This window comes from Kogia breviceps, chromosome 7 (genome assembly GCF_026419965.1).
Source record: "Kogia breviceps isolate mKogBre1 chromosome 7, mKogBre1 haplotype 1, whole genome shotgun sequence".
Classification (NCBI taxonomy): domain Eukaryota; kingdom Metazoa; phylum Chordata; class Mammalia; order Artiodactyla; family Physeteridae; genus Kogia; species Kogia breviceps.
In genome coordinates this window covers 11716258-11734973 of record NC_081316.1, presented here as the reverse complement: position 1 = coordinate 11734973, position 18716 = coordinate 11716258, and the positions used below count along the sequence as shown (strand labels likewise).

General features: G+C 46.2%; 7 non-coding genes across 7 annotated transcripts; 4 read left to right on the top strand and 3 right to left on the bottom strand.

Annotated features, from left to right (window-relative positions):
- The first annotated feature begins 625 nt into the window (after nt 1–625).
- On the top strand, nt 626–698 carry TRNAF-GAA (transfer RNA phenylalanine (anticodon GAA)). The gene has a single exon. It is a non-coding gene; the product is annotated as a tRNA-Phe (tRNA).
- A 3387-nt stretch (nt 699–4085) lies between these two features.
- Nucleotides 4086–4158, top strand: TRNAK-UUU (transfer RNA lysine (anticodon UUU)). Its single transcript has one exon. It is a non-coding gene; the product is annotated as a tRNA-Lys (tRNA).
- Nucleotides 4159–6430: 2272 nt separating this feature from the next.
- TRNAF-GAA (transfer RNA phenylalanine (anticodon GAA)) lies at nt 6431–6503 on the top strand. The gene has a single exon. It is a non-coding gene; the product is annotated as a tRNA-Phe (tRNA).
- Nucleotides 6504–7345: 842 nt separating this feature from the next.
- On the bottom strand, nt 7346–7418 carry TRNAK-UUU (transfer RNA lysine (anticodon UUU)). The gene has a single exon. It is a non-coding gene; the product is annotated as a tRNA-Lys (tRNA).
- A 4708-nt stretch (nt 7419–12126) lies between these two features.
- TRNAL-UAA (transfer RNA leucine (anticodon UAA)) lies at nt 12127–12209 on the bottom strand. Its single transcript has one exon. It is a non-coding gene; the product is annotated as a tRNA-Leu (tRNA).
- A 331-nt stretch (nt 12210–12540) lies between these two features.
- Nucleotides 12541–12628, bottom strand: TRNAR-UCU (transfer RNA arginine (anticodon UCU)). The gene is given in 2 exon segments: nt 12541–12576; nt 12592–12628. It is a non-coding gene; the product is annotated as a tRNA-Arg (tRNA).
- Nucleotides 12629–12919: 291 nt separating this feature from the next.
- TRNAV-UAC (transfer RNA valine (anticodon UAC)) lies at nt 12920–12992 on the top strand. The gene has a single exon. It is a non-coding gene; the product is annotated as a tRNA-Val (tRNA).
- Nucleotides 12993–18716: the final 5724 nt, after the last annotated feature.

Sequence of the window (18716 nt, the reverse complement as noted above, 5' to 3'; positions counted from 1 at the left end):
TTAGGTTTAGCAAATGAATGCTTTTAACATACAGATACAATGACTCTATGTATACTTCACCAGGAGGTAACATTGAAAATTGACATTGAAATCTTTACAGATGGCCTTCCTGTCTGTCCTCTTGCATACATTTCTTGAGACCACTTTGACAATATCTGAAAAATTCAAAATGTTCATGTCTTTTAGCCTTGCGAAATCTGCCTTCTCACAAGAAAAACAAATACAAAAGGATAGTCATTGCAGTATTGTTTTTAATAATAAAACCTAGGGGAAAAAAGTCAAAATGTCCATCATTAGGAATTTGATTACATGGATTGTGTTATATCCATACAATCCAATACTGTGCATGGGTTAAAAAGAATGAAATAGGTTTACATAGCTGACATGCAAAAAAAAAAGTCCATGATTCATTTTTAAATGAGAAAAGCAAATCGCAGGGTAGTTAAAAAACAGAGAAAAGTAAAATTATTTATCACATCTAGCTTATGAACAGAGGCCTTGACTCATCACCTCTAATATTTCTTAAGTGCCTACCTCCAGCTGAACCTATATCCGAATCCTTTTTTGCTGCAATGGAACAGATATTATTTCATTATAGATATGAGGAAAACCTCTTCCAGGGAAAGACGAAATAGCTCAGTTGGGAGACCATTAGACTGAAGATTTAAAGGTCCCTGGTTCGATCCCGGGTTTCGACAACGGTTCCGTGACTATCCTCTTCTCAATAGTAGGCGTACTCGTCTCCCCCTCTGTAAGGGGGGGGGGCGTACTCGTCTCCCCCTCTGTAAGGGCGGGATCTCAGGCTGCCACCCAGGTCTCACTTGCGCATAGATGATAATGTGCTCGGGTGGACGCGGAAGGGGGCGCCGATTTTCTTTCTTTTCTCTGGGAAGGAGGAAACCGTAAAGGGATTTATGTCTTTGCTCTTCAGCTGCTCTGTGCGGCCGGCGGGCTCTCCCCGCACACCGTGAGCCGTTCGCTCTCTAATTCACCCCAGCCCTCCGGCTTCTTTCCGGCCACGTTCCAGGAGCTGCCGGCGTTGGACTCTCTCTCCGCTGGGCCGGGCGCGCCGGGGCTCCGCAGGGGGATTTGGCGGTCACGGAGCCACCACGTGCGGGCCGCGGGGCTGCACAGAAGGAAATCCTCGATTTCAGCTTGGGGTTTAACAAATAACAAGGACAGCTTTTGCTGATGGGGGTGGCGGCGGGGTGGGGTAGGGTTGGAATTCCTTTCTGGTTTATGTCTAAACTAGCGTTACGAAATCAAATACAGGACGCCCAATTAAATTTGAATTTCGGAGAAACAATGACTCTTTCTAGTATAAGCCTCCCAAAGATTGGCATGGGACATTAATACACATAAGTTATTTTTCTGAAATTCAAATTTAACTGTAGTTTTATTCGCCAAATCGCAAACCACTATTGTACATCATATCCCCACACATCTCTGAATGCGCCCCTCCGCCCCACACCGCGCCCCCGGAAAGATACTCAGAAACTATCGTCAGGACGAAGCGGATTTCAGAAGAGACTGGTAATTTCTTATCCTCATCTCTCAGGTTTCAAAACGCCTTTGCTTCCATCAGCTGATTTGTTCTCATCACCACCCGACGAGACCTTGGTGGGGATAACCAGGAAACACCCCAGGAATCAGCCATCTCACCTGGTCCCAGGCTTCCAGAGCTGTCCGCTCTGGCTTGGGATGGGGCTGGAGGAAAGGGAGATTTGGAAGCTGGAATGAATCTTAAAAAAAAAAAAAAATCATGTTAAGGTGATGAGCCACTCCCTTCAAGGCAGTGCGACGGGACACACGTTCAGGGAATATGCTTTCTTTTCTGCGAGCTCCCAGGCTGGGACATGGGGAGAGAGGAATGAGACCTCGTCCTCACATAAAAGGTAACATGGAGGGCTTCCCTGGTGGCGCAGTGGTTGAGAGTCCGCCTGCCGATGCAGGGGTCGCGGGTTCGTGCCCCAGTCAGGGAAGATCCTACATGCCGCGGAGCAGCTGGGCCCGTGAGCCGTGGCCACTAAGCCTGCGCGTCCGGAGCCTGTGCTCCACGACAGATGAGGCCACAACAATGAGAGGCCCGCGTACTGCTAAAAAAAAAAAAAAAAAAAAAAAAAGGCAACATGGAGGAATTGCTTCTGGACCTATTATTTGTCCTCCCCTTTCTGTTAATCTGTGCCAAGATGCCTGCTGATGAGGGGCTTCAGCTCCCCAAAACGTTGCGCTCTTGGGTGGAAGGATGCATTTTGCTGAAGGGACTCTTTGAAAAATTCAATGATTATCAAAAGGAAGGAAAACAAAATGGTGGATGAATAGATCGGGCAGTTCAAACTTTGCATGATGTATGTCGCCATGTGCGACGGTGAATTTTATGTGTCAGTTTGGCTAGCTAGGGTGCCCAAAGGCCAGTCTAGGTGGTGCTGGGAAGGTATTCTTTAGATGTGATTCACATTTAAATCAGTGGACTCCGAGTAAAGCACGTTGCCCTCCATAATGTGGGTGGGCCTCGTCCAATCAGGTGAAGGCTTAAGAACAAAGACTGGGGTTTTCTGATGAAGAAGGAATTCTCCTCTAGACTGTAGCACAGAAAGCCCGCCTGAGCCTCCAGCAGGCTGCCCTGCTGAAGCTGGACTCAAGATGCAACATCAAGTCTTACCTGAATTTCCAGCTTGTTGGCCAACCCAACGGATTCTAGACTTGACGGCCCCCACAATGCTCCGAGCCAAGAAAAAATAAATAAATAAATCTCTATCCCCCCAGACAGCATGCTTTAAAGTGTTACACACAGGTAAGAGGGAAGGGTGAGATTTTTATTATTGCTCCCGAGGAAAAAGTGCTCTGAACGAAGGTCAACCACCTCGGGACCATGAACGTGGGCACCATACTCGTAGGAAATGTTGGGCCTTTGCCCTGAAAGGGCAAACCCTTCCCAGTTTCCAGCCTGAGGAATCCCTTCGGGAAGTATTTGGATACAAGCAAGAAGCTCCGAGAAGAAGACAGGTGTGTCTGCCTGCACCACCAAGCTCGCAAGCCGGGCATACCCCTACTCACCTCTCAAGGCACAGTTCTAACTAATGTCTTTTTTTCCGGCCAGGTTCTGCTCTACCCACCTTCTAGTCATTCCTCGGTGTTACCAAAGTATATATTCCCCTATTAAAGCATTGATTACATCGTCCCAAAGGTCTGCTACCAGCTGTATAGTAGCTCCACAGCGCAGGGGAGGAGAACAGGGATGCTGCGGGTCACCAAGAGCTTCCCCGGTGGGATGGCGGTTAAGCCGAGTCCTCAAAAGTGCTTTGGGCGGACGAAGGGGAAGAAGTGAAAGGGAGGTTGCATTCCAGTTGGAGGGAACACCGTGAGCCAAGGCCCAGAGGATTGAAAAGGTATAGCGGGATCTGTAGCACGAAAATAGTGGCGCGTACGCGTGAGAAGTGGAGGGAGGTGGGTTCAGCCTACCCAGAGCGGGGTGAGCGCGCGTGCGTAGAGGCCAGGCCCGTGGGGGCGGGGCGGGAGAGGGTGGCGAGCGGGCCGCGGGCGCGCTCTCAGAGCCCAGGGCGGTGGTGGCTGCCGCCACTTCTGGCTGGACCCCAGATCGTCTCTTCCAGCTCATCATCGGTTTCGTGGGCGCCTAGGATGGGAACAAGGAACTGCGAAGTGGCGCTTCTCGGGAGAAGTAGCAACTTGGTACCTTTAACACTGAACTGTGGTCTGCGACCCTGTGCGCTTTGGGTTTAGGGCAAGTAATCGCGGAGGGGCGGGGACAGTGAGTAAGCGGCTTCTCCTCCCTCCGCAGGGTTTTGCAGAAATCAGGATTCACGTTTGCCAAGGGGTCTCTATATAAAAGAGGACGTGTTCTGTTTTATTTGAGAAATCTGTATTTATCTGCCAGAGAGCGACTTAATCACCTTCTTTCCATACTCCCCACTTCGCCTGCCCGGAGCCGTGGGGTCTCTGGACTGGAATTGGATTGAATCACACACAAAGGAGGAGTCCGGAAACTCACGTGATACCCCGCCCATTAGCTGCAGCGCAAACGATTACATGGATTTCATTTACCGGAGTGCAACACTTCCTTGTGAGCCCGGATAGCTCAGTCGGTAGAGCATCAGACTTTTAATCTGAGGGTCCAGGGTTCAAGTCCCTGTTCGGGCGGAGTGCTCATTTTTAACAGGTATTATAAAAGTGAGAACTAGCTTTAGGGGCCTCTGATTTTTAGCCGGTTGCCTTTGGAAAAGGGAGTAAAATGTGGAGCGTGTACCCTGCTTTTCCAACCATTTCCCGGGGGTGAAAACCAGGCAGACACCACTGGCCTTTGTGCAAAGGCCTCCAGGAGATTCGCAGTGCATCGCTGTAGGGTCTAAATAAGCTGGCTTATTCGGCAGCCGCCGACTGGGCTGCTTGGTCTCAACTACTGATGCAATTAAAGAAAGGGGGACGAAGCCTTCAGAAAGTCGCTGGGGCTCCCGCAGTCGCCGCCTCCCTTCGCTCTCCGTGAGCGAGCCCTGCAGACCCTCTCTCTCGGGTTCCCTCCCTCTGGGTGCCTGAGGGCTGTGGGACGGATCCTGCACCCTTCCACTCCACCTTGCTACCCTTCTAGAGAATATTTTTTGCGCTCTGAACAGGAAGAGGTGCCATCTAGAAACGGAAGCACCAAGCAGGGCAGCTCCCCCCCTCTACCGAGGTCCAGTCAGTGTCTCCGTTTACCCCCCGAAGTGTGACCCTGAATCCAGAGAGAAGTTGAGGTTGAGATGGCAGCTTCTGCTGGTGAGAGAAGGAGGTGCCTGCTGGGAAAGAGTGCGTTTGAGGGGCTGGAATGCGAAGTGTCCTGGAGTTCGAAAAACAAAAATGTTATCTCCCACCGACTACAAATTAATCAGGACAGGATTTGGCTCCTGAGAAGTTTTGAGGAAGTCGGGTTGTGGACAAAAGAGCTCAGGCATGGATTCACCAGGACTAAACTAATCTTCCCTGTGAGGTGAAGGGACCAGGTACATCCTTGCTTACCTGGAGCCTGAGCCTTCCTTGCTTCTGCCAGGAAACAGAAGAAAGTCGATCTTGAACTCATTAACAGGATGGGGATGTGGGCTGATCGAGTCAGCTGCCCTCTTAGGTGATGGACGATGGTACCTAACGCACCCGAAGGACGCTGATTGGTGGGGCAGGGGGAAGGTGCACGTAGAACTCAAGTGGGAGGCCGGGCCTTCACCCCTTCACCCTCCAAGCTGAATGCCTTACCCTGTGCCTACACAGACGCACAATTTTCTTCTCTCCAAAGCACAGCTTCCTCATCAGGAGAAAGGGAATAATAGTAACAGCATCCCTCTCATAAACCTGTGCTGATTAAATGAGGTAACAATGCATGCAATAGTGCTTAGTAGAGCCTTTGCCCCAAAGCGAGCATGCAGTACATTGCAGCTATTATTATTAAAGAGCTTTCAGTCTAGGGCGGGAACAAAAGACACACTGAAACGGGTAAGAAACCATTTCAAAGAAATATGTTCCCAATACGTGAAGATCATGAACCCGTATGCATGTGACTTGTGTTGGTTGGTATGCGCTGAGGCGAGAGCAATGGTCACCGACCCAAGGAAGAGTGGGCTTCTTTCTGGCAGGAAGTGAATCATGGCGCTCAGGTGGCGTTCCAGGGGAACAAAGTAAGGGAGCTGAGGCAAACACTCGGATTTTGCCTCTTCTTCCTGAGGAAGTCCCCTGGAAAGTGATCAAGTCCATTTCTGGCAACCTTGAAAACTGGAGTCTCTTTGCTCCGATCATTTCCTGACTGAGCAAGAACACACCAGGTGGAGGGGAGGAGAGCACAAGGGGAGGGGAGCACGGAGACCTCCTGGCTCTTTCCTCCTCCCTGTCCTCAAGTTCACTCCCTTTCCCTTTCACCAAGGGGTGAAAAGTGAGAAAAAAGTAAAACAAAACAAAACAACAAAAATAAAAAGGAAAAGACAAATCAAAGTCGCTCTCTACCAAGACCTTTCGAGCTTTGGAGCTGAATAGCTTCTGCTTCGGTTCTGGATGATTTGAGGGCACATTAGTTATTTCACTGAAAAATTATCATATTATGTCGACCTTAAGGCAGGGGTAGGGGGGTGGGGACTGAACTGACACCACGTAGCTGACGTGCTGGGCACACAGTAGGCACTTAGTAGGCGGCTGTCTTTCCTCTTATTAGGGTCCTGGGGAGACGTGGAAAAAGCCTTAGGAAGACAAGAATATGTAGCTTGGGACAATTTCCCCACATGACAGAAATTCTTTTTCTCACTCACTGCCCTCGAAATCTCAGAGCTAAAATAAGATGCAGTTTGGAAGGTGAAATTGGGAATTGGAAAGGTAGAGGTGAAGGAAAGTCTTTCTTAGATTTTTTTATTTTTTTCTTTTAAGTTTCCTTAACAGGGGCGAAAGGCCTATCATCCTCGCCGAAATAGCTCAGTTGGGAGAGCGTTAGACTGAAGATCTAAAGGTCCCTGGTTCGATCCCGGGTTTCGGCAGGGTTTTTGCTGACTCATCATTGGACAGGACTGGAGTCGGGAGTACCTGCCTTTCCTTTACAGTGTCTCCCCTGAAGGCTCACCTCCCACCCCGATCCCACACACTGCGAGGATCCTAAGGGCTTAAGCCCCTTAAAGATATCACAAATCATGGAATGACCTGGACCCAGTCCACTTAGACTATGTGCCGGACGTTTCATAGTGTGAAGGCCACCACTTCTGGTCTGCACGTAGAAGGTCTTGAGTTTGATGCCAAGTATAGTTACGCTGGGCTTGCAAGTGTTTCTCATCGACGACAGACATGAAGACTTCAAAAACGTTTGTCGATACACGCAAGTCAGGGTCCTATCAGCGTGTTAGAAATTTGGTGAAGAATGGTTCTCGGCTGATATGATTTATAAGCATGTGTGTTGACCTGAAATATTTCTTGGAACCCCAGTTTTCTCACCGCGCTTTTAATAAACAGTGCGTGAACTATTATCACTTAGCGCCAAAATCTGCACATGTACTGCCTGGAGCATTACCATCCGTGACTCTGACGACAGGGGTGCAATTTTCTTGGTTATGTGTTTATTGATGTTTTCTATATAAAATAATACATGTTCATTTTAAGGAAAAATTATCTGAAGACAAAGTATCTATCATACAAGGTTGGAAGAGAAAAGACTGTTATCAGTCGCTTTCCTCACTTTCCACTTTTTCTGCAAAGTCCATCGTTGGTCTGGCCTGGGTTATAAACTCCAGGAGGGCTGAATCAAGCGTGCCCTGCATAACCTCACACCTGCTCAGCCGGGAGTGGTGTGGACACACACTCAAATTTGTTTTAGGAGTTTAAAAATAACCGCCCGAACAGGGACTTGAACCCTGGACCCTCAGATTAAAAGTCTGATGCTCTACCGACTGAGCTACCCGGGCTCCGGAGAGCAACCTGCCTTCTAGTCTACCCGCAGAAAATCGACCACGTGGCCCTATTCTTTTCCTATTCGATTAAAATCCTGAGTCTTTTTGTTGATTACGTGAGTGGTGAAACTGCAAAATCAAGGTCGCGAAGGCGTTTGGCGAAAGAATCTTTTCTGATCCCATTACAGAAAGACTATAAAGAAAATAACTGCCTGCCAGACCATGCTTCCACGCCAGCAGCGCCCCCGCCCCTCGCATCCTAAAGGGAACATCCCAGGAGGAATTCTCCAGATTTAGGACGTCTGGATTTCTAAATCCAGTCTTGGTCTGTGAAGAGCCCCGGAGGGTCTTGCGGGTGGAATCTTATGAGTAATTGATTAGGTCTCCAATCTTTATGAGTCAGAACCCATCCAGGACCAACACCGGGTCCTGGTCCTCAGTGGAGCGGGAAGGCACGCAAAACAGAAGTCAAGCGCTTTGATGGTGGGAAGCAGGTCAACACCAGATGTAAACGTCCTGCCAAGTATTCCAGCGGGAGGTGATGCCCAGATGAGCTACCAGTGGTGACTGGGGCCCTGAAGGCTTGGGAAGAGAATTTTGAGCAAAAGGAAAAGGACCTTCGCCAGAGAATCTGAACATTTTCCTTGAAGCTCCCATTGAAAGGTTTGGATCAGGATGGAGTTTATATTTTTAGGAAGTCCCATTACGCTGGCAGCTGTGTCCTGCATATAACTAATGTGGACACACAAAAAACAAAAATTTTCCTACCATTCCACGAAACAACGAACGTTGCAGCCATCAAGCCACCAGCCACTGCACCTTCCCTGTTGGTGCGCCCAGAGGGGAATTCAGGATGGAGAAAAACAGGCCCTAGATAGTTAAGATGCATGTCAAAGGAATAATTTCAATGAACCCAGACCCTTGCGTCTTCCCATACTTAGAAAAGCACTAAAATAATTAACTTGAGATGTCGGGTTTTTGTGTGTCTGTGCTTGGCAGTCATCATTTGATGTTCAACGACGTGTTTTTTTTTCCCCAGCAAAAAATCCTATGTATCCTGGCCCCTCCCTTACCTTCCTGGAACAGTTCCTCAGAGATGAGAGGCCGATTCCCTGGCTGTAGTCTTCAGTAAGGTCCCTGAATAAAACGGAACTCTCAAGTTTTAGGTTGTGTGTTTTTCAGTTGTCACTAATAGGCGCATTTCTTCATTACTCCTGTTTCTGCATTGCCATGTTATTCATTGAGGCATTGGATAAGATCCCTTGAAAGGGAAGGGAAGGAAATCCTATCGGGGAGAGCCTCATAACCATTTTAGCTGTCCTCGGATTTCAGAGACACTCTGAAATCTGTGGGGGAAGGATGACCTCTGCAGTCTTTTATGGAGACATGTATCCGTGTAACCGAGCAGGACCCTCGGGGGCCTTCCTGGGACAGAGACCCCGAACTCCACCTGGTGTGCTCCAACCGCCTCTTGTTTGTAACAAAGCTTTAGTCTCCCAGGCCTCCCAAGAGTCAGAAAAAGCTAGCTCAAGAGGTAAGGATTGGAAAAATGTGAACATATAGTAACAAAAGCTAGCAGTTGGGCCAGGAGAACTGGTAACAATGTAAACAGATCAGCCGTATAGGAGTCACAGAATCTTTAGTTCTTCCCTGAAGGACATAGACAACAGTGTCTGATGCACATTCCTGAGCTGTTTTGCAGATACTAAAACCACCACCAGAGGGAAAAAGCTAACTGCGTGATGACCAGACCATAGCCTTGACACAAGCTGCTCCATCTTGGGCAGTACAGAATCTAGGACTTGTATACTTCTAGAAATTCGCCTCAAGGAAAGGGAACCAAGCCGACCCTGGAGTTGAAGATTAACTGTGCTTAAAACAAGGTGATTCCGACTAGAACACCGCATGAATAATTTTGAGATGATTATCGGAGCTGTCTGTGCTGTTCTACACATAGCCCGCACCTGCACACCCCTGAAACTTCCTGGTTTTTCCCTATAAAACCCTTTTCCCTCTAACTGGCAACTTGGAGATGGTTTTCGGGACACTAGTTTGCTATCTTCCCAGGTTGCTGGCTTCCTGAAGAAGGCACCAACCCTTGTGTCTCTTGAACACTGACTTTTGAGTGAGATCAGCTGAAACTGAGCTCGGTTCCGGCTCCAGTTGGTAACCTCAGGAACTACGAACAAAGTTGAAAAAGTAATCCAGTAGGGAAAGATAGTCACGTTCTGTTAAACAAAAATGACAGAAGGTGCTAAACCATACGTATGATATAATATTTGTGGAAAAGTCAAACGATGTGTATATGAATATATATCCTTTAATTATATATATTTGTATATTTGTTGTTTGCATATACATAAGAGATGTTTAAGGGTAGAAAGCAATCTGATAAAAATGACCACATTTGAGGAACGGCAATGAAGTGTGTGAGAAGAGTCTCTCGCTGTTTCCTTTACGTACATCTGTATTGTTGCATTAAAGAAGCATGTATTGTTTTCAATAATAAAATAAATGAAGAAGAAAAATATTGTCAGTTAGATTATTCCATCCTTCTGAGATCACGTAGGCAGCCCTTTGGATCAAAGCATCCCTGATCCTGTGTTTTCTACAGATCCCAGCAGAGGAAGGTGAAAAGCAAATTTCCTTCCCAGTAGAGGCTCCCTCCATGCTTCAGGGTTTTGGAGGGGTGTGTCTGGTGTGGGGGAGGAAGGACTTTTTCCCTCTATCCTTCTTAGTTCTGGCTGGGCTAAAAATTAAATTGACAAGACGGAGTAACAGAAGAAAAGTAAACAAAAGTTTAATAATATGTGTACATGGAAGGGACCCAGGAAAAGTAAGTAACTCACTGAAATGTCTGAAAACCTCACCTTAAATATTATCTTCAGCTAAAGCCAAAAGAGGACGTTGCGGATAGTGATTTGGAACCTCAAAGGGGTAGAAGGCAATTGGCATGAAGATGGAAAAGCAAATGTTTGGTAAATCACGGTTTGCTGGGCCATGCAGAGACCATGTGACACAGAGAGGAATTTTAACACTTTTAGACTTTGCTAGGTTTCTCTCTGTCTACCCGCCTGGTTCCGTACTATAGTAATCGATGGTGATAACTCCTTTCCTGGAACAGATCCTTCTTCTACATTCTTTAGGCAGTTAGGGAGAAGGTCAAAAGTCAAACTTTCTTCCCCAGTCTTTTGGGCCTTGATCGTTTTCAGCTCTAAACAATCCGCATGCCAGAGAGACATTTTGGGGTGGTAAATTTTGCTCCCCTACACTAGTGTTGAAAAATCACCAGTGAATTAGGTGCGCTTTTCACAAATGAAGATGTAGATCCCTAAGAATCATATGACATGGCTGGATTTAGCCAAGAAAAAATAAAGAAAAAAAAAAATTGCCTGTAAGATGAAGCCAATCCTCTGGGGGAGTTAGTGAGCCTTTGGTCTAACCTCAGCTTCCTCCAACAGTTCTGTACTCAGCTTTGAATGTAACGCAGGAGAGCGTGAAGATTTGTTTCCTGTTCCCCTAAGGCAGACTAGATTGACAGGCATTGAACCCTGAGAACAAAAGTCTCAAACTGAGTATCTTCACGTGTTAATGGTGTGGAACTGCGCTGCTTAGCGTAGAGACAGTTAACTGGAGCTGTGTGTAATTTCATTTAACAAACTATCCTGTTTTTTTTTCCCTACGCACCACCCCTCCATCCCCCCGTCCGCCATCTTGAAATACCCCCCTCTTCCCACTTTCTAAGTTCTTTGGTTTGGGAAGTTCCCTCTGATCCTTAAAGACAGGGATCGGAACTTGCCGCAGAGACGTCTGCTTGATCCTCTCCAGAGCGGGGTGGGTCCCGAGGACTCTGAGACTGTCCGTATTGCTGCTCCCACCACAACCTGCCTTCAACACCTGTTTAATGGTCTGTCTTTCCTCCTAGAATGTTTCTGCTGTGAGGACAGGACCTCTCTGTACGTCTCCACTGTGATCCAAGCCAGCTCTCAAAAACTGCTGGATGAATGAATGGACAGTTGACTGAGGGTCAGGGGTCAGGGAAGGCTTTTCGTGGAGGAGGAGGGGGCAGAACTGGTCCTTGGAAGTTTTTGTTTGGTAGAGAGAGGGGAGAACATTCCTGTCAAGGTGAATGATTTCCATAATCAAATGGAATAAGTTGGTCCTGAAAAAGTTCTATGCCACTCGATCGTGCCACCCCACTTAATTCTTTATAAGAGCTTATCGCCATCTGAAATCCTCCTGTTTATCTGCTTGTATGAACCATCCCTTCCCTCTGTCCTGTAAGTCCTTCTGGACAAAAATCTTGTCGGTTAAGGACTTTCTTTCTTTTTTTTTTTTTTCTTTTCTTAATGTTATTTGCTGTTTGGTTTACTTTCTTTTCTTTTAAATCTTTGCATTCCCACAACCTCAGCGTTTAGAACGGTATTTGGCACATAGCATGATCTTAGATAATCGCTAATTCAAAAAGTGAGCGTTTTCACTAAGCAATGTACCTCTCGCCCCCTCCCCTACAAAGTAGTATAGTTTCACGCAGACGTTTACTTTTTACCTTCCAAGCCATCGGTTCTGAAGCTACTGCTACACTTTCTACGTCTGCCATAAACTTTCAGATTAAAAGATCACCGCCACTTAACCACTCAGGCTGGACGACTCAGACTGCAAAATGGACGGCTTACAATCGTTGAATCGGAGAAAAAAAAGTTCGGGAAAAGAGACTGAGTTATACCAGAAGTGGGGTTCGAACCCACGAGGATATAAATCCATTGGATCTTAAGTCCAACGCCTTAACCACTCGGCCATTCTGGTACCCGCCGATTCCAAGCTTCTTTTCATACCCTGAGTAATTCTGAGCTACGAAAAGTTGCACAACAATTTAAAAATTTTATGCCTTATGTAAAAGAACAATACGGGGATGGGGGGATGGGAAACTCAGTAACTTTCATCACATCCTGTAATTTCCTCATGTCCAGTCACCAGAAACTGGAGCCACACGAAAGCGATGAAGACTCAAGTATCAGAATTCCTAATACAGTCACATCTGAGGACAGCACAGGAAAGTGGAATGGGCTCCTTTTCAAAGTGGGCGAGTCTCATCGGAAATCGTAGGTAATCTGCCTGCTGCTTATCAAAAGAAAAGCGACTCTGGTGGGACTCGAACCCACAACCTTTGAATGCCTTCAATCTAATCTAGAAGTCCAATGCGCTATCCATTGCGCCACAGAGCCCGACGGCTAAAACTCCTCCGCGTTGCTTACATCAAGGCAGGAGCGGCGTCTGTCTGGGGGACAGTCGCCGGCACGTCGGGCCACGCTTTCTTTCTCGGATAAACTGGGGAGCCCGCGTCGCCAAGGAGAAGCGTGGATGGGCATTGCGCTTGAAAGTCTGAAATCTGTTTGAAAGTTTCTTCTCGCGAGCGATCGCCAGGCATCAACTCTCAACCTCATTGCACATCGGGAGGAAAGTCTTTGTGCGAATAAAAAGTCTTTATTCTATCCTGTCGCAAAAATAGAACGGGCGGTTCCATAGTGTAGCGGTTATCACGTCTGCTTTACACGCAGAAGGTCCTGGGTTCGAGCCCCAGTGGAACCACGATTAGAGGTCCACTCTTTTTCAGGAATACTTAAACTAACGTTTCTTTTTGCCAGCCGGAACTTGAGTTTTACTCCAGGAAGTGGGAGACGCTGCTGTTTCCAACCGGGCTCCACGCTGCGTCCCGAAGCGCAGGCTAGGCTCCAGAGGTGCCCGCGCACATCGGCCACCAAGGCTGCCCCCTCGTGGCGCCACTAGGGAGGTGCAAGCGGCCCCGCCCTGCTCACGTCATCGCGCGTCTCTGCGCCTGCGCGCTCCCGACTACCGCCCGCAGGTCGGCCTCCAGGTGCCTGGGTAGGAGTCCGGTTCCCCTCCTTCTAGAGCCTGCTTTGCCATCTTTCAGTGTTGCTGCCACCACTGTTAGGGGTAATCCCGAAGGTCACCTCTCTCCTTTGTCGATTACTTCCTTCCACTGACCTCGTACTTTTATTTAAATTAAAAAAACTTTTTGAAAAATTTTATGCTCATGGTGGAGAATTCAAACAGCCCCACGTGTTTTACGGTGCTGTTTCCCTCTGGCAAAGAATTTCCCTTTGACTAAACTCTAGCTGGGCTCCTCTGAGCCCTCGTCTCAACTAGGCAGCCTATAAGACTTGAAAAAACATTTAACACTAATATCGTGTTTAGCAGCTCCAGGCTGCATCCCTAAAGTGACTCTAGTTTCAGTGAAAGTGTCAGCCTGAGAAAACTGAACGCTGCCGCCGCCCCAGCCCCATTTACTGTTTGTTCCAGCCAACAGCTGAATCTGGGGCCCCGGATCAGCAGTATAACTGTACATTTTCTTTATAAATCACTTATGATTAGTGTACAAAGGTAGCGTTGCCAGAGGTACTGCCCCACCCCAACAATAGTCTCGAAATCTTTCTATTTCCTTCTTAAGCCTTCACTCATCTTTTCACTTCCGGTGTTTGGATATATCCTAATTCTTTAGTCTGTGCTTTTTGATGAGCGATTAAATTGTATTCAGTCTTACAGACGATACCGTAGTGGAATTCCTCGGTCATTGGTTTTGGGGTGGATCACTATGTAGAACAATAATAGCGGAAATCTTGAATAGTCATTATTATCTAACCCATTTTACAAACAACTAAGAGAAGTTACGTAATGGCCCAAGGTCACACACTGGCCCTAGACAATTAAGGTGCAGATCAAAGGAATGATTTCAGTAAACCCAGACGCTTGCATCTTCTCATACATAGAAAGGTGCTAAATTCATTAACTTGAGATGTCTATTTCTTTAATCACCAGTACTCTTTTGATGTTTGACTATGTTTTTTTGTTTTTGTTTTTGTTTTTTGCAAAAACTCCAGTATATCATGGCTCTCTCTTACCTCTTCGGAACCGTCCCTCAGAGCTACCTGAGAGGCTGTATCTCAGGCTCAAGTCCTCGGTAAGTCCGCTGAATAAAACATAATTCTCCACTTTTAGGTTGTGTTTTTTTCTTTTCTTTTTTTCCTTTTTTTTTTTTTTTTTCATTTGACATAGGTTTTGAGGCTTCGTCTTTGGAAATAAATATCTCAGTAAAATTCTTAAACGTCTGCCAAAGGGAGACACATGGAAAAGGAATAGGTCCCTCTAGTGGTGAGAAGACATTATGAAACATTTTGCTCTGTAGACACTGCTCCTAAATTTAAGACGTTCTTCAGAAATACAGCTTCCCAACATCTCCCAAGGTGGGAGATGTTGAACGATTTAGCCAAAACGCAAATACCCTGTGTTAGAATCCATATGTTAAAAGACTGTTGTCAAGCAACACGTTCTCATTACATGGAAGGAGAAGGAACACATTTTCATGGGAAATAGATTTTAATGTATACTGCTTCTCTCCAAAGTACTGTGGTCTTTTAGGAACCCAGTAATCAATTAATTGTCTCTTAAAAGTAAGTGTGTGTGTGTTTGTGCGTGTGTTTGTGTGTGTATCCTGGGATAGTCTCAAAGTAAAAGTGTGTATACTTGTGTGTGTGTATGTATTTTTATTTTTCCTGGAACTAGTCTCTTGTGAATCCTCAATTCACTATTTGCCTCTAGAAAGTAAAGACTAAATGCTAAAAAAGGTATGTGGAAGGGAAGTTTTTTGGTTTTGTATTTTTGTTTTTTGGTAATAAAAAATGATTCATATAAGTAGCTGCTACTGTTGATAAAGGAACATACTAGTTATGGCAGAATATGATTCTGTATTCTTTGGTTCCAAGGGAAGCTTGAATTGTTTTCGATGTTTTTTTACATGGGTAATTAGGTACAAAATTCAAGGCTGAAGTCAAAAGTGTGGTGAATGATTTTAATTCTAGGTAGGAAGTAACAACCACCCAAAAGAAGCAAATGTAGTTTTTTTTAAGAAATGTGTTTATTTATTTTTGGCTGTGTTGGGTCTTTGTTGCTTCGTGGCATGTGGGATCTTCCCAGACCAGGGTTCGAACCTGAGTCCCCTGCATTGGCAGGCAGATTCTCAACCATTGCACCACCAGGGAAGTCCCACAAATGTAGATTTTTAAAAGATCTTCCAACTTTAGTAAAGCATCCATGAGTCCGGGATCAGACATGAGCAAATGTGAGTTTTGTCAATAGCGTCTGCCTTGTGTTGCCCCTGCCACCTTGCTGAAGTGTTCCACCCTTCCGTACCTGGGTCTCTGGGCCACCTTTACACCCCAGACTTGGATTTACCTCCCTCACATGCACCCTCTGCAGCTTTCCTGTCCTACATCTCTTCCACTTTGGGATGACACCTGGTGCCTTTGGCTGCGCCAGTAGACCACCTGAAATTAATCCCTAGTGAGATAATACTGAGAAAGGATTTAGAGATTTGACTTCCAGGGGACCTTGAGCCTTATTATATGCTCTTTGTAATACATTAGCATCTAAATGACATGCCCACAGGCACCGTGACAGTTCTGAGGCCAACCAAGAAAGGCCAAAAAGTGGGCGGTGGCCCAATTCCTGGAAGTCCCTGCCCCCTCCCCAAGACAGTTAGAAAACTCCTCCCACGCATTAGCCTATGAAATTACCCAGCCAAGGAACTCCCTGGTGGTCCAGTGATTAGGATTCCATGCTTCCACTGCAGGGGGCATGGGTTTGATCCCTGGTCAGGGAACTAAGATCCTGCACGCCAAGGCCAAAAAAAAGAAAAAAGGTTACCTAGCCCATAAAAACTAGTGACCCCATATTCTGGGTCCTCTCGCCTTCCGAGATGGCCCACACTCTGTCTGTGGAGTGTGTTTCTCTCTATAAATAAATCCACTTCTTACCTATCACTTTTGCCTGTCACTGAATTCTTTTTGCACTGAGACATAAAGAACCTGAACTTCAGCAAGTCCTGAAGCCAGGTGTGTGAGCTCAGTTAAAAGATAGTGGGTTCAAGACCCAATCTGGATCTTGGCAGGGTTCAAGTCCTGGTGTGAGTTGTGTGCTTTCGGTGGTGTTGTGTCTAGCTTGAACCCCATGAACTGTGTCTAATTTATGAAATATCCCACGAGCAGGATTTCAGGGCAACACCAAGGCAACAGGAGGCAGTGGTACAGCTGGTTGGGACGGGCTGGATTTGGGAGCAAGTTTCCCTTGTTTGTGTTTCCCTCCTGAATCCCTCTGTGCAAATGGCTCTTTACTTCCCTTACATCTCTGTCCATCAGACATGGCTGGGAGATTAGGGATATAACAGACCAATCAGTACTTCCAGTCCAAAGTTTAGTTGACTACAGTTTTAATCTATTTACTTGACAAAAATAATGGGTTGCCAGGAGACCCACGGGAATTTATTATTGTTTCGATTCTCTTAATGCGGAGGCTCTCAAGAAAATGCTAGAAAGAGGAACGAGGAAGAATTTAGAATGGGCTGATTTGTAATCTTCTAGACAATCAGGCCCTGAATAATGGAAAGCCAGTTTCTTCTTAAGCCTTTGCTTCTTGTGAACCTGTGACTCAGGCAGATTCTAGCGAAGCAGACAGGATAGGGTTCCTTTCTCCCTTGAGGGCTGGCCAAGAATAAATGGCAGGAAAATGATGTTGAAATTCTTCGAGGGCTTCCCTGGTGGCGCAGTGGATAAGAATCCGCCTGCCAATGCAGGCGACACGGGTTCGAGCCCTGGTCTGGGAAGATCCCACATGCCGCGGAGCAACTAAGCCCGTGCGCCACAACTACTGAGCCTGCGCTCTAGAGCCAGCGAGCCACAACTACTGAGCCCATGTGCCACAACTACTGAAGCCTGCGTGCCTAGAGCCCGTGCTCCGCAACAAGAGAAGCCACCGCAATGAGAAGCCCCGCGCACCGCAACAAAGAGTAGCCCCTGCTCGCCACAACTAGAGAAAGCCCGCGCACAGCAACGAAGACCCAACGCAGCCAAAAATAAATAAATAAAATAAATAAATTTATAAATAAATAATAAATTTTAAAAATTTAAAAAAAAAAAAAAAAAGAAATTCTTCGAGGTACGGAAGCCTTACCATATGTACTCCTCGGTCAGATAAAGACAACAAAGTCCCTTTCATAACATTACAATAGATGATACATTTTTATAGATGAGCTTGTTTCAGATGCCCTCAAATCCTGCCGCAGGCAACAGGAGTAGTCAGACATGCATTTAGCTGATGGTCAGACATCTCAGATCTAGCCTTGCCTGAGCCATTTATTAGCTATGAAAACTTTGAAAAAATATGAAAGTTATCTCAGCTTCTGTAAGGGAAACCCAAAGGTTTCCGTAGAAAAACAGAACTCATATCCTCCACGGTGGGCAATGGAAAATTTCCACAAAGGGAGGGGTGGCTGGATTCTTTAGCCTGGACTCCTGGTCCCTGGAGATCATTTTACTAATTATTGCTTGCGCTGCACACATGGTACAGCCACAACTCAAGAACTGAGAGGTAATTTTCTCTCAGACTTCATTTCCTCACCCGTAAAATGAGGTGTTTGAGTGATATAAGCTTTAGAGTCCCTTTCAGAGCTGACAACTTACAGATCTGAGACTCTTAAGTTGCTGACAACCAGGCCGTGAGAAATTCTTACAGAGACGATTATTTCAGACCATCCTCATTAGAGGATTCTGCTGTAGGGCAAAGGAAAAACTCTGGCCTCACGATGGCCTGTTGATTGGGGTCTTCTATTGTGTTGTGAGAAAATACTTTTCAGTTCTGACTCTTCCAACCTGGACTTCATGGCATCTATTTCTTTTCTTAAAAAATAAATTTATCTATTTTTGGCTGCATTGGGCCTTCGTTGCTGTGCACGGGCTTTCTCTAGTTATGGAGAGTGGGGTCTCCTCTTCATTGCGGTGCACAGGCTTCTCACCGCAGTGGCTTCTCTTGTTGCGGAGCAGGGGCTCTAGGAGTAAGGGCTTCAGTAGTTGTGGCACGTGGGCTCAGTAGTTGTGGCGCATGGGCTTAGTTGCTCTGGGGCATGTGGGATCTTCCCAGAACAGGGCTCGAACCCATGTCCCTTGCATTGGCAGGAGGATTCTTAACCACTGCGCAAACCAGGGAGGTCCCGTGATCAGTGAGTGGTCTTTGATGTTACTACCATGACTCACTGAAGACCCAGATGATGGCTGTCATATTTTAGTAATAAAATATTTTTATTTTTAAAAATTAATTTCTTAATTTAATTTTTTTGTATCTTTAGAAATTTTTAAAAAATTTTAACATCTTTATTGGAGTATAATTGCTTTACAGTGTTGTTAGTTTATGCTGTATAACAGAGTGAATCAGCTATTTGTATACATATATCTCCATATCTCCTCC